Below are 12,126 nucleotides of genomic sequence, written 5' to 3' on the forward strand. Positions count from 1 at the left end.
GTAGCGTGGCTAATTCACCCTCAATGTTTTGGCAGATGCTGTTGTGAAGTATCACTGAGGTTTTCTCTGGGCTAATACACACCCACTGGAGGGATGTCATGTAGATAATTCAAATTACCTCCTTTCATTGCAGAGTGTCTTGAACAGGGTTTACTAACAGTGCCCTGCCAGACATTTAATCAACAGGTGCTGACCAGAGTTGGGTGTTTAAAATGGTCAGTCCTGAAAAGGTGTAATTATCCTGCTGAGCAATAAGCATGTCATGATGGCACACACCCTCTCTCTTCTGGGTAGAGAAATGAGACCTCCAAAGGATCTTTAAGCATCATTAAGTCCAATTACATTCTTAATAGCACAGACTGTTAAAAAGAGTCTCTTATTAAGCTTTTCCCCCTTTACTCATCCACGCAAGGTTGTGTTATGTCCCAGTTCTCCAGGTCCAAAACAGGTTATTTTTATACATGGGTGGAGAAGTAAAGGGTTTTTTGCATAATACATGGTTATATCAGTTTATTAATTATTAAAGCATATTAATACTTAAAATGGCATTTACATTAGTAAGCGAGCTGAATAATTTAAAAAAATTAAACTTAGTCTCTCAAGCAGTAACTTTGACTATAAGTTATATGATAAACATTTTTAGTTTTTATTTATTAAGTGGTGGCAATTAATTTGAGCAAATTTTAGTGGCAGGGTGTAAGAGATGGCCTACAGTAATTTTTTTCTAAGTAAATTTGAATGTGATGACAGTTTTGTGAAATAGTAAAATTGCATTTAGGTCTCTTTGTCATTAATAACCCAAAGAGATGTAGGTTGAATTCTTATCAGTGGCAGACCAAAATTTGAATTAGTTCCATAACCAGAGAGTATAGGTGATAGTAGTACTGTAAGCAGGCCCTTACATTTATTAAATGTCTTTGGCATGGCACAGAGTGATACAAAAGTGGCACAATTGCCTTGATGTGAATTCAAGACCAGGCTGAGCTGCTTTTGCAAACTTCAGCTGGTGGCATTCTTGGGCTTCAGAGAAAGTCCAAGATGGGGTGAATAAGTATGGGAAGACCCAGAAAGGATCTGAAGGCCTGAGGAGAAGAGACTATACTGGACATTTCTTCAGCAATAAAACAGAAACTTCTATTGGACACTTTTGATGGGAACATTTGGTGTGCTTGATGGAATTTGTGTCAATACTTCTCTCTCTCCCTTAGAGAGTGCTCACTTTGCTTCCCTTGTGCTTGGGAGTCAGCAGGATGTTTGCCACTACCACTGCAGTGACCTGAGAGGTGAAGAGTTCCTGTGCTCCACCAAGGAGGGAGCTGATGTTGGTCTGAACATGATGGCTTCAAGCTGTGGGTGTTTGCTAGGAATCTGCCAGACCTCTCTGCTGGCTTTTTGTCTGTCACACTGGCTGACAGAGAAGTTCCAGGCCAACAACCTGATATTTACTTCAACTTTCATGTCAAAGGCCATATGTCACCTTCAGTGGAATCCCCACTAGAGGCCCTCATGGTATTGATATTGTTCTTTCTGCCCTTCTGCTCCACTCTGGTGTGACCCCACCTTCAGGGGTGCATCCAGCTTTAGGGTCCCAAGCACAGAAAGGACATGGACCTGTCGGAGCAAGTCCACAGGAGAGCCACCAGTGTGATTTGAGGAGTGGAACGCCTCTCCCACAAGGAAAGGCTGTAAGAATTGAGTTTGTTGATTCTGGAGAAGAGAAGGCTTTGGAGTGACCTTATTGTGACCTTCTAGTACATCAGGGAGCCCACAAGGCAGAAGGAGAAAGGAATTGTTTGTTACAAGGGCATGCAGTGATAAGACAAAGGGGAATGGCTTCAGGCTGAAAGAGAGTAAGTTTAGGTTAGATATTAGGAAAAAATTCTTTTCTGTGAGGGTGGTGAAGCACTGAAACAGGTTGTCCAGAAAATCTGTTGATGCCCCATCCCTGGAAGTGTTTAGGCCAGGCTGGGTAGAATCCTGAGCAAGCTGGTCTAGTGGGAGGTGTCCCTGCCCGTGGCAAGGGGGTGCAATTGGATGTTCTTTAAGGTCCTTTCCAACCCAGGGCATTCTATGATTCTGTGGTTCTGTACTCAGATCCCAATGGGAACTCAGCCTGGTAGAACTTGGGAAAAGTTCTACTCACTTCATTTCTTCCAAACCAAACAGGCAAACTCAAATAGTTTCCACTTGGAGCTGGGCTCCTCTGGGGCATGGAGCCATTCCCTGGTAGCCCAGGTCCAACAGAAGTGGGCTCCCCTGTTGCTTTCAGCCTTTGGTTTGCATTTTTTCTCTATAAGTTTAGGAGTTTAACTCAATGTGAGAAAGACAGAAATTACCAGTAATTAAAGGCATTTCTGAACACACAAGACTATCCCCATAAGGGGGTGACTCAACCTCTTGAGGCAGATTTAATTATTGTCACCATTCCCAGGAGGCAAGATGCTTTAATGAGAGGGGGAGGAAAGTAGAGTACAATATTCTCCCAGAATAAAAAAGTAATACTCTGTACAGTTTCATGGCTTTTCCAAAGATGACATATTACCTGGATAATCCTTCAAGAACTCTAAAAGATTATGTGCAGAATTATGAGTTTTCAGGTTCTTTTGGCTCCACATTATCAGACACATCAATTGCATGACAGCCAGGGTGAAAATTACTGTTTTATTGCTGCTTTTAAATCTTTCATTTTTCTCATGGAGAGACTTGATCATTTGAGGCCAGCTGTATGCAGCATGTTTGAAAAATGTATTCCTTTACATGTGGTAATGAAGACCACAAGATCCCACTGACTGTTTTTAACCCTTGTGTACTTATTAAAATCTGAGAAGTATTTCTATTTATCAAAAGAGACAGAATTCTTAAAGCATGTATGCAGAGTAAGATGCAATCAGATATAAGGTACAATTAACAAAGCCAAAAAAGAGAAAGAATTAGTAAAGATGTTTAGGAGACATATTTCTGGAAATCAGTCTTGTAAATGAAAATTGAAAGGAAAAACAACTTGCATAAAGGACAGGGGAACAATCGCTTTGTATTGGATGAAGCAGAGTAGAAACAAATGAAGTTGAAAGAAAAATAAACATTATTTTTATTTTAAGAAAGGACATCATTTTGAGTGTAGATTTTTACATGGTGTTTCAGAGTTCTTCAGTACAGTCAGACCAGTGCAGTCAAAGTAAGCTCCAGAAGGTAATCCCTCAGGCGGAGAATAAGGTGATAACTTTGAGGAAAACTTCAGACAAGTAAAGGATTTCTTTGCAGCTGGATACCTCAGGTTGTCATGTAACCCAAATGTGAGCAGCATTTCAGAAAGGACGGTAATGACCAGCAGGGCGGTCACCGCTGGGATTTTGTGAGTAACAGCATTAACAGTGGTCTCATAATTTGAGTTTTTTGCTTTGACATGTGCTTGCCACATTTTGGACTCAGGCAGTTTTGCAGTTGGGGAAGAAATACCTGTTAGAGGGTTCAAAGAAAGTTATTTTATATCTCTCAGAGGTGATATCAGAATAGTTTCTGACTATGGCCTTGAGCTGTTCTTTGTGTGATTTTCACTAAAAGGACCCCTAGACAGTTTGAACCTAGCATTGGTTACTACTGTCAAGACTTGCCTGAGGAGCTCTACCCAAAATAAAACTTTGTTACCTCATAGCAGATGTGTGCAAAGTAGTGTTCAGAAAATGCTTGCAGTGCTCTGTATGAGAGGACTGGTGTGAGCCTGAAGTCTTATTGGTATTCTCTCTACAGAGAGGGCTTTGCACTCTTGACAATTATTGATTATTGATGTCTGGTCTGGCTCTTCCAGTTTTGCATTTTTCACTCTCACTCTTCTTTTCATAGCATCCTGTTTGGAATGCCATTACCTGGTCTCTAAATAACTGCTCATTTACATGCATTTCAAATCACTGGCTTTGTTTCTTACCTGGAAACACAGTCCATGTTACTGGATACATTCTGTAACACATCAGCACTATATTACACCATCTTTTGTTTGGATAAATCAGCCCTCAGATCATCCAGGAACAAAGCTGGCATCTGGAATTTATCTTCTGTGAGCCCTCTTAAGAGTGGAGAGAATATGGCACGAACATATAGAAGGCTAAGTGGGAGAAGAAACAGTACAAACAAGTGAATTCAACTACTCCATTTCTTCTCCCTCTAAACAGTCCTAAATATATATTTTCAAAAGCAATTTGACTTGCTAAATGAATCCTTTGCCCATAAGAGCAGTCTTCCCACTAACATATAAGCCTGAGCTACTTGCAGCTCCCTGTTACCTGCTTGCTGTTTCTTACATAATGACCACATTTGCTGAAGTTTTAACACATATCTCAACTGACATCCTTAATAGTGGACATTGGACTCCATTAAAGTCCTGCCCAAATCAGCAAGAACTGGTGGAGTTAAGATACCGTAACCACATGCATATTTTTTAGCATGTGAATTAAACCATTGATCTTAAAGGGATCAAAAGTGGCAGAGAAAGTTTTCTAGCTGATAAGTAGGTTTCAGAGGAAAGGCTAATTTTAGGGTTAGTTCAGGAAAACAAGCAGTTCTGGGGTATGGGTATGACAAACTCTAATTAGCATCTGTGAAGAATTAGAGGAGATTTGTAGAATAACAGTTCATGCACTGTTCATACTTTAAATAGCAATTTGGTCTGAGCGTGATTATAAATAAGCTTTTGCTTCTCATTAATTTTCTACTTGATTACTTAAGCTATTGTTCAAGTGCAAAGCAGAAAGGAAGCATTAGAAGCTGTTTACACCCTGCAAATGATAGCAGAAATTATAAAGGAAATGTACAGTAATGAATAAAAGGACATCGATCCATGTGTAAAAATGTTGTGCCTGAGTGAGATTAAATTGTGCTGATTATTTTAATGCATCACCAGGAATAAATAAGTAAACCACTGAGCAGGGTGGCACAACTTCTTATTGATGTTTTTGCAAGTTTTTTTTTCTGTATGCTTTGTCTTTTTCATCTGTAATACTTGCTAAAGTCCCTCTTTTGCAAATCTGTCCTTTAGACTTGGTAATAACAAATTATGTAAAACTGTTAAATATACAATTATTAAACTTCTTAAACATACTTTAAAACCAAAGAAAATTTTTTTTTCTTGCAAGCTTTGAAGATCAACCCTTGAAACAACTCACAAATTATGAGATTTCTCATCAGCCCTTACTGTTGCCTCAGCACATGGAAGAGGACCAAAGTCTCTATTCCACATCTTTTGTCAGCTGTAAATTCTGACCCAAAGTAGCAGAGACTCTCACTAAGCCCCATTAACATAATAATTTGCACACCTCTTGGGATGCAAACAAAGAAAAATTCATGTGGTATAATGCATGCATGACCAAAGTTGCCAAACCCCATCTTTTCAATGATAGAACATCCACAGCTCCCCTGGGCAACCTCTTCCAATGTCTCACCAGTGTCTTGTAAAGAATTTCCATGTTATAGCCAATGTAAACCTGCCCTCTTTCAGTTTAAACCCATTGCTCTGTCACTACAGGCCCTGGCAAATGTCTGTATTTCTTATAAGCTCCCTTTTATTATTAAATGGACACATTAAGGACTCCCCAGAGCCTTCTCTTCTGCAGACTGAATAGCCTCAATTCTCTCGGCTTTTCTTCATAGGACTTGCTGGTTTTCACTTCAGGTCTGATGTTTTCTAGATATTTCTGTGTGATTTTTTTGATGGCCAGATGGAGATTTTGAAAATCAGAGAGTTTTTAAGGAAATACAAGAATTTTGTTGCCAAAATTATAGGGACTCTCCTTTATTCTGAAATATTGTAGCCATTAACTGCTATCCAGGATGTACAGACAGCACCTATTTCCATCTCATGTTTATCAAAAGCCATTGATAATGCCTTGAAATATGCCTAAGCCAAGTAAGAAAATGAAGCCAGTCAGGACTCTTGGTAGCATCACTGGCATGGTGGTTCTCAGGGTTAAATCTTGTCACACCTAGAATTTTTAAGTAGCTAAAAATTGATTGAGTACAAAGCCATGCCCCGTGAGGGATAAAATGTATGAGTGCATTTTAGCATGTACTAGTTTTTAAGTAGTTATTTATTTTTAACCCAGCACAAAATCCTGACAGCCCACCTCTTTCATGCAGTATATCTCCTGTTGTGTCTGAGATAGCTGCACTTGAGGTGCAGCAGTCTGAATGTCTGAAATGCCTGATGAGGAGGTCGATGTCAGAGCTGGAGGAGTCATCTTTCATGGCATTTTGGGACAGAAAGAAGATGTGTTAGCTGTCCCACTGATGTAGACTTGCATGAATAGAAATTATTTCTTTCTCTTGCACCAAGGGGCGAGTAAGCAGCAACTTAACCCAGCCTTGCAATAATTCACCGCTCAAAGGAAAATGAGAGAAGATGAGAAGGGCTTGATTTATATACTCTGTGTGCTGTTTGCAGAGAAGGGCAACACAGTCAAGTATCAGAAAGGAAAAATGTCTGTGCAGTCAGACTCACACCCTAACAGTGTTTGCATGAGTACTGATTTGACTGGCCTGTAAGGAATAATGAAGGTTCTGACAAACTGCTTTTGGCTATATGCTGCATATTGAAATACCATCCATTACACTACAGACTAAAATACTATGCTCAATATATCTTATTTAGTATGTTCTTTGAGAAGACTTGAACCATGGGTCTTGAATATGTTAAAACAATTTATACACAATTTATAAGCGGGACTTAACAAAGATTTCAAACTCAGCCCTAATTACAGTACTTTTAATTCAGCTTTCAAAGATAAGATAGTGTCATTTTTTTTGGAGTTCCTGAAGTTCCAGAATCTGAAGTCAAACTAATTTTGTGAGACACATTAATACCTAAATGCCAATCTCAGTTTTGGAAAAATAACTTCTGCTCAAATTGGCAAGTTGGTCCTTGGACACAACAGGGGACTAGTATGCAAAGTGAACAATCCTCCATGAATAGTGTGTTCTGCACAGTGCATTATCTGGAAACATCAGTTTGAAGTATTACTCTTGTGTTCTTTTTTTGTCTAGTCATTTGTTCCCCTGGATTTTAAGCAGGTGCAATGTATAATTACAAACAGTAGAAAAAATTGCTTAAAATGTGCTAAGTAGCTTTGAATTCTTCCTGCTCATAAGCAAAGCTGGTGAAATATCAAATTAGTTGTACCAGAAAAATGCAGTTGTCTATAGGCATAAATTATCTAGAGGGGAAAAAATGAAGGGGTTTAATTACAGCAAAAATTATAGCAAGCTGAAATGTCACTGCAAACAGAATTTCTAAGGGCTACATTGGGAAACATCAATATTTAAAGATATTCTTCAGGACATTTCCAGTAGCTCAATATGAAACATCTTTGTCTACTTAACACATAAATATTATAAGATGTTGATATTTTGCACACATAGAAAAACACCTTAATTCACCGCAGGGAAATCAGGTGTAAATGTCTTTCCATGCTCACCACACTGCCAAACTATTGGAATTTTAGGAGATATTTCAGGCATAGAAAAACTCACAGTTGTGTTTGATAGCATTTCAGGTTCTAATGTAGCCTTGACTTCTAACAAAATCACTTTAGAAAGTCAGCAGCTGTAATTCTGTAGCAAAATTAACAAACCTGATCCCATGAAACTAAATAAAAATAATAAGAAAAAAAAAATCTTTCAAACAATGAGGTCCAGCCATTTTGTTTCTTTGACCATTTGTTCATTTATTTTCCAGAATAATGATTGACTTTGCTGGGGCAGAGTTTGCAGCAACCTGGGACACCAAACACCAGTCCCATATCTTCTTGGTGTCTGTCCTAAGCTGGCCTTCATCCCTCCCTGTTACCCAGGAGCAAAGGGATGGTTGTGCCATCTATTTGACAATCCGGTTCTGTGTACTTCATGGATTTCTTCATATCAGAAGAAATCTTCTTTGTGACATGAATAGAAATGATTGGGATAGCTTTGGCCAAAGGATGGTTTAGGTAACATCTGGACAGCTCATCCAGTTGTTGTTTTTTTCATGTGGTTTTCATGATGTAGAAATTCAGAATTAAACCCAAGGTCTGTTCTTTTCACTTGTCTGCACAAATAATGCTCTGTGGGGGCTGCCTTCCACAGCTGCAAGTGTCCTGAGCTTGGTCAGAGTGAGCCTTTAATATTGCACAGTTTCCATTTGATCGGTATCAACAAAGAAATTTCTGCAAGTAACAGGTCGGGTTATCAATATTTAGTTCAATGGAATGCCTGGAGGATTTCCTCAGGGCAGAACTAACATTCAGCAGATTTAGAGGAATTTCCCTGGGATACAGGTGGGTATTTGACATCTCCTCATAGGTAATGGAACTAATCTCGACAAGATGTTTGCCAGCAGTTCTCCAGATAATTGCTTCAGCTCAGGATAGAAGTTCAGAAGAAATAAATTTTACTCATCTTCCAAAAAAAAAAAATCCTCTTTTGAATTTATCTATTCAGTTTTGAGCCTGCTTTCTCTATTTTATCACCTGCAAGATAAGTGTCTACATCACTTTTATTGTGTCCAAGTGGGTTATTATGGGATGTACCACTGACAGGCTCTATAAATAATTAACCACAGCTGTGTCATTGCATCTTAGGGTGGAGTCTCATACTTGGCAACTCAGGAGAAATGGCAAAGCTATGGAAAGTGATGTACAAGCCTGCTTGGAAATACTGCAGAAAGTAAGAGTAAGCTTGTGTCTCAATAGGAAAATCCAGTCCAGGTTAAAATCTTTTTTTATATCAATTCAGCTATGTCACCGTCACTCTACGAAAAAAATAATTGTGGTCACTGTCATGTGTGACAGTCATTAATTCCATTTTAGGACAGCAGAAATAAAAAGAATTGCCAAGCTATCCACTGAGATCAGTGGAGCTTCTCTGGACAGTCTAGCCATAGAGGCTTACCCCATTTGAATTCCTGCTGGTTAGCAGCAGTGGAAATGGGGCTTGAAAAGAACAGATATATCAAGACTTTGCTATTTTACAGATGTCACTGAACTCCTTTCTCAGGTATTTAACATATTTTGAATGTTTTGCCCTAAGAAGGGAAAAAGGACAAACTTTCTTGTGGTCATGGATGTTATCAGACACCTTTTAGCAGCATGGATTGTGCATACTGTTTCTTTCACCCTTACTTGAATCTTCAAATTTTGGGTTGATTTGGTTCATCTCATGTTATGTAGGGGAGATGGTGAAATTCCTAAGGGATGTTCTTGTAAAACCTCATTCCTTTTAATGGCCAGAATTTAACTCACTGAAGATGACTAAAGGATGCAATTTTGAACACTTGCATTTAGTTTCTATTTAGTCACTGTAACAGAGCCAGTGTTGTTGACATTGTTTGCATTATGCTGTGGACACTAATTTGATTTAATAGGACCAACTTCAATTAGAAGCAATTAATTCTCACTATTATTTGTGTAATGGAACCATATGAGTGTAATGAGAATATACTGAGAAGCTCTGGAAACCTGGGTAGCCATTATCAGTAAAGTGCATGTAAGTGTGGCAGTAACCATCTGGATTTCCCCAGTTACCCCTGTATGCTTTGCCTAAGTGTTCTAGAAAGACTAATATCCTTGATTAGTTTGGAAGCACAGATAATTAATTATGCTCCAGCAGCCAGAAAATATTTAAAAGCTTTTAATAGCTCTCATATAAAGAAAAATAAATTTAGAATAAAACCATGAAAACATTGAATATGTGACCAGCATAAAGTGGAGTTTTCAGAATTATTTATTGTCAGAGAATATTAACAACTGAAGTAACTTTCCTTTTCATGGAATGCATAGTGTATTGTGCTTGAATGCTACAAGGTGAAGCTGCTTTCCACAAAAATTGCCAAGTCACCTCACAAACATTAAAAACGTTTATCTAAAAAGTTATTTACATTTTGTTTACACACATGAGGAGTGTCTCCAATGTCTAATTTAGACAGGATATTTGATTTTGTTTTGTTCTATTTAACCTGGGATTTGCTCAGTCTTTCATCGTGGCCATGCTGTTTCTCCCTAAGCTAGCTCAAAGTGCCTTGAAGATAGTAAATCTCAAAAAATTACCCTTTCTTCAGACTTCATGTATTTTCCTAGTAATGAAATGCAGAAAGAACTTGCTGCAGGTTTTGAGAGCTGTGTGCAGAGCAGATATGTGGTAATGTCAGGCAGCCTCATGAGACCTTCCTGGTTCTTTGTTTTCTGTAAGAAGCATAAAGGGAAAAATCAAAGAGGCGTGTGAGATGTTGCTGTGTAGGGAAAAAGCAGGTAGGACTGGTTGCCCAAATTAATCTGTTTGAGAATGAGGAAGGACTCTCCTGGTTGGTCAGTCCATGAGGATCTGAAATAGCTTTTAACAAAGGTGCTGGATTGGTAGGTCTTCTGTTTGGAGATGGACATACAGAACTACACAATTAAGTCTTCTTTAATGACCAGCAGAAGGGAATTTTTAGAAAATGGAGCAGTGAAGTTGCTGTATCATTTCTGTCAGCCTCCCTCAATATGGCTGATCGGCCATCTCTCTCTTTTTCCTTGTAGTTAACATGGATAAGTCCCTTGTTCGATCTTTTTTCATGCAATGTATTGGAGAAGTTGGGGACCTAGGGAAGAGGGAAAAGGTGTTCTCAGGATGCTAAAGTTACATAAAGGTGCACCATGAATGAGCTGGATGAAAGTCCTCACAATTTTAGAAAGTTCTTTTCGTGTTTTGGCATGCCCATCAAATCAGTGCCGGATGCTAGAAGTCATCTCTTAGTTCTTCTCTATGTGTTGTCAAAAAATCTTAATGCTTCCAAAATAGAGGCATCTCCACTGGTGGTTCATGCTGCTGTGCAAAACAGCCAGAGAACTGTCAGGAAACTATAATGAAATGGCTCTGGGCAAACCCAAAGGATCAAGGATCGTTCAGAAGATAAGTGAAAACAGGTCTTTCTTCATTGAATTCAGAGTGCCCCTGTGGTACCACTGTGGCATTGCTCATTTTTTGAGTAGAGGAAAACTTTGTTTCTTTTATATGTGATGCTGTATTTGATCCCATCTCCCTAACTGTAATCATATGTCCTTGTCCTTAATGCTGAAAGGGGAGAGACTGGGTGAACCCACTGCACACTCTGAAATATTGTGCAGTGTGCTGGACACGCAGAACAGAGTGGTTTAAATAAATTACAGCTCCAGTCTTACAAAAGGATGAGTAGATTCCCTCAGGACTTCTTAGAGGTTGGTTTTGTGTATTTTGCCATCAGCACACTACAGCTGTACCATTTTTTGGATATATGATGGAGTTGCACTGCAGTTAAAAGAAAGAACAAAAGATGTATTTGTTGCTCCTAGGTTTTTAGTCCCAAGATTGTTCAGCTTTTAGACTACACTGATGTTCAGGCTGCTATAGGGCACTGCCTACATAATGAAGTGTTCTTACATGAAGATCTGTGTTTATGATGCCCAATTCTTTGTTCACAGAGGAACTGGGATTCCTCCTGTTGACTTGAGTGGCATTATGCACATGGGCAAAATACATAGTCTAGGAGCAGTGATATCATGGAGAAGCAGGGGAATAGTGAAATTCCTGAGGTATTTTCCTGTGAAGCTAACTATAGCCAAAAGGAAAAGAGCAGAGAAGGATTTGGTGTCATGAATTCTGTGGATTATGTGTTACAAATAATAATGGAATTTATATAAAAAGCCCAAAAGAGGACATTTCCACTGCATAGTTAACCAATGTGCATAAAACCTTCACTCAGGACAGATATCCACTCCAGTAATGGGTAGTCACAAATCATTTTTCAAAGAAAACAATATAACATCAGAGATCTTTTTTCCTGCCTTCTGCTAGTGAGGGCTACTTTGGGAATGGCAGGCAAACAGTCTTTCCAAGTCATTTTTATGTCAGCTATGAATAGAATGAGGCAAAACTGTGAAATTAATTAAAACTTGTTTTGCAGCAGATCAGTTTTTCATTTCTCATGTCTCTCTTTGGGATAAAAGGCATGGAGTGAAATAGCAAAGGAGGGAGACAATTTAAAAAGTCTAAGCAGAGAATCTGGCCTGCCTTGTGACATCTATCAGCCCTCATCTACTGGGACCATTCATAACCCAGCAATACTCTAGGACCACAATTTTGGAAATGGGG

Source organism: Melozone crissalis, unplaced genomic scaffold (genome assembly GCF_028551555.1).
Source record: "Melozone crissalis strain CALT ecotype California unplaced genomic scaffold, PUWL_Pcris_2 ptg000006l_1, whole genome shotgun sequence".
Classification (NCBI taxonomy): domain Eukaryota; kingdom Metazoa; phylum Chordata; class Aves; order Passeriformes; family Passerellidae; genus Melozone; species Melozone crissalis.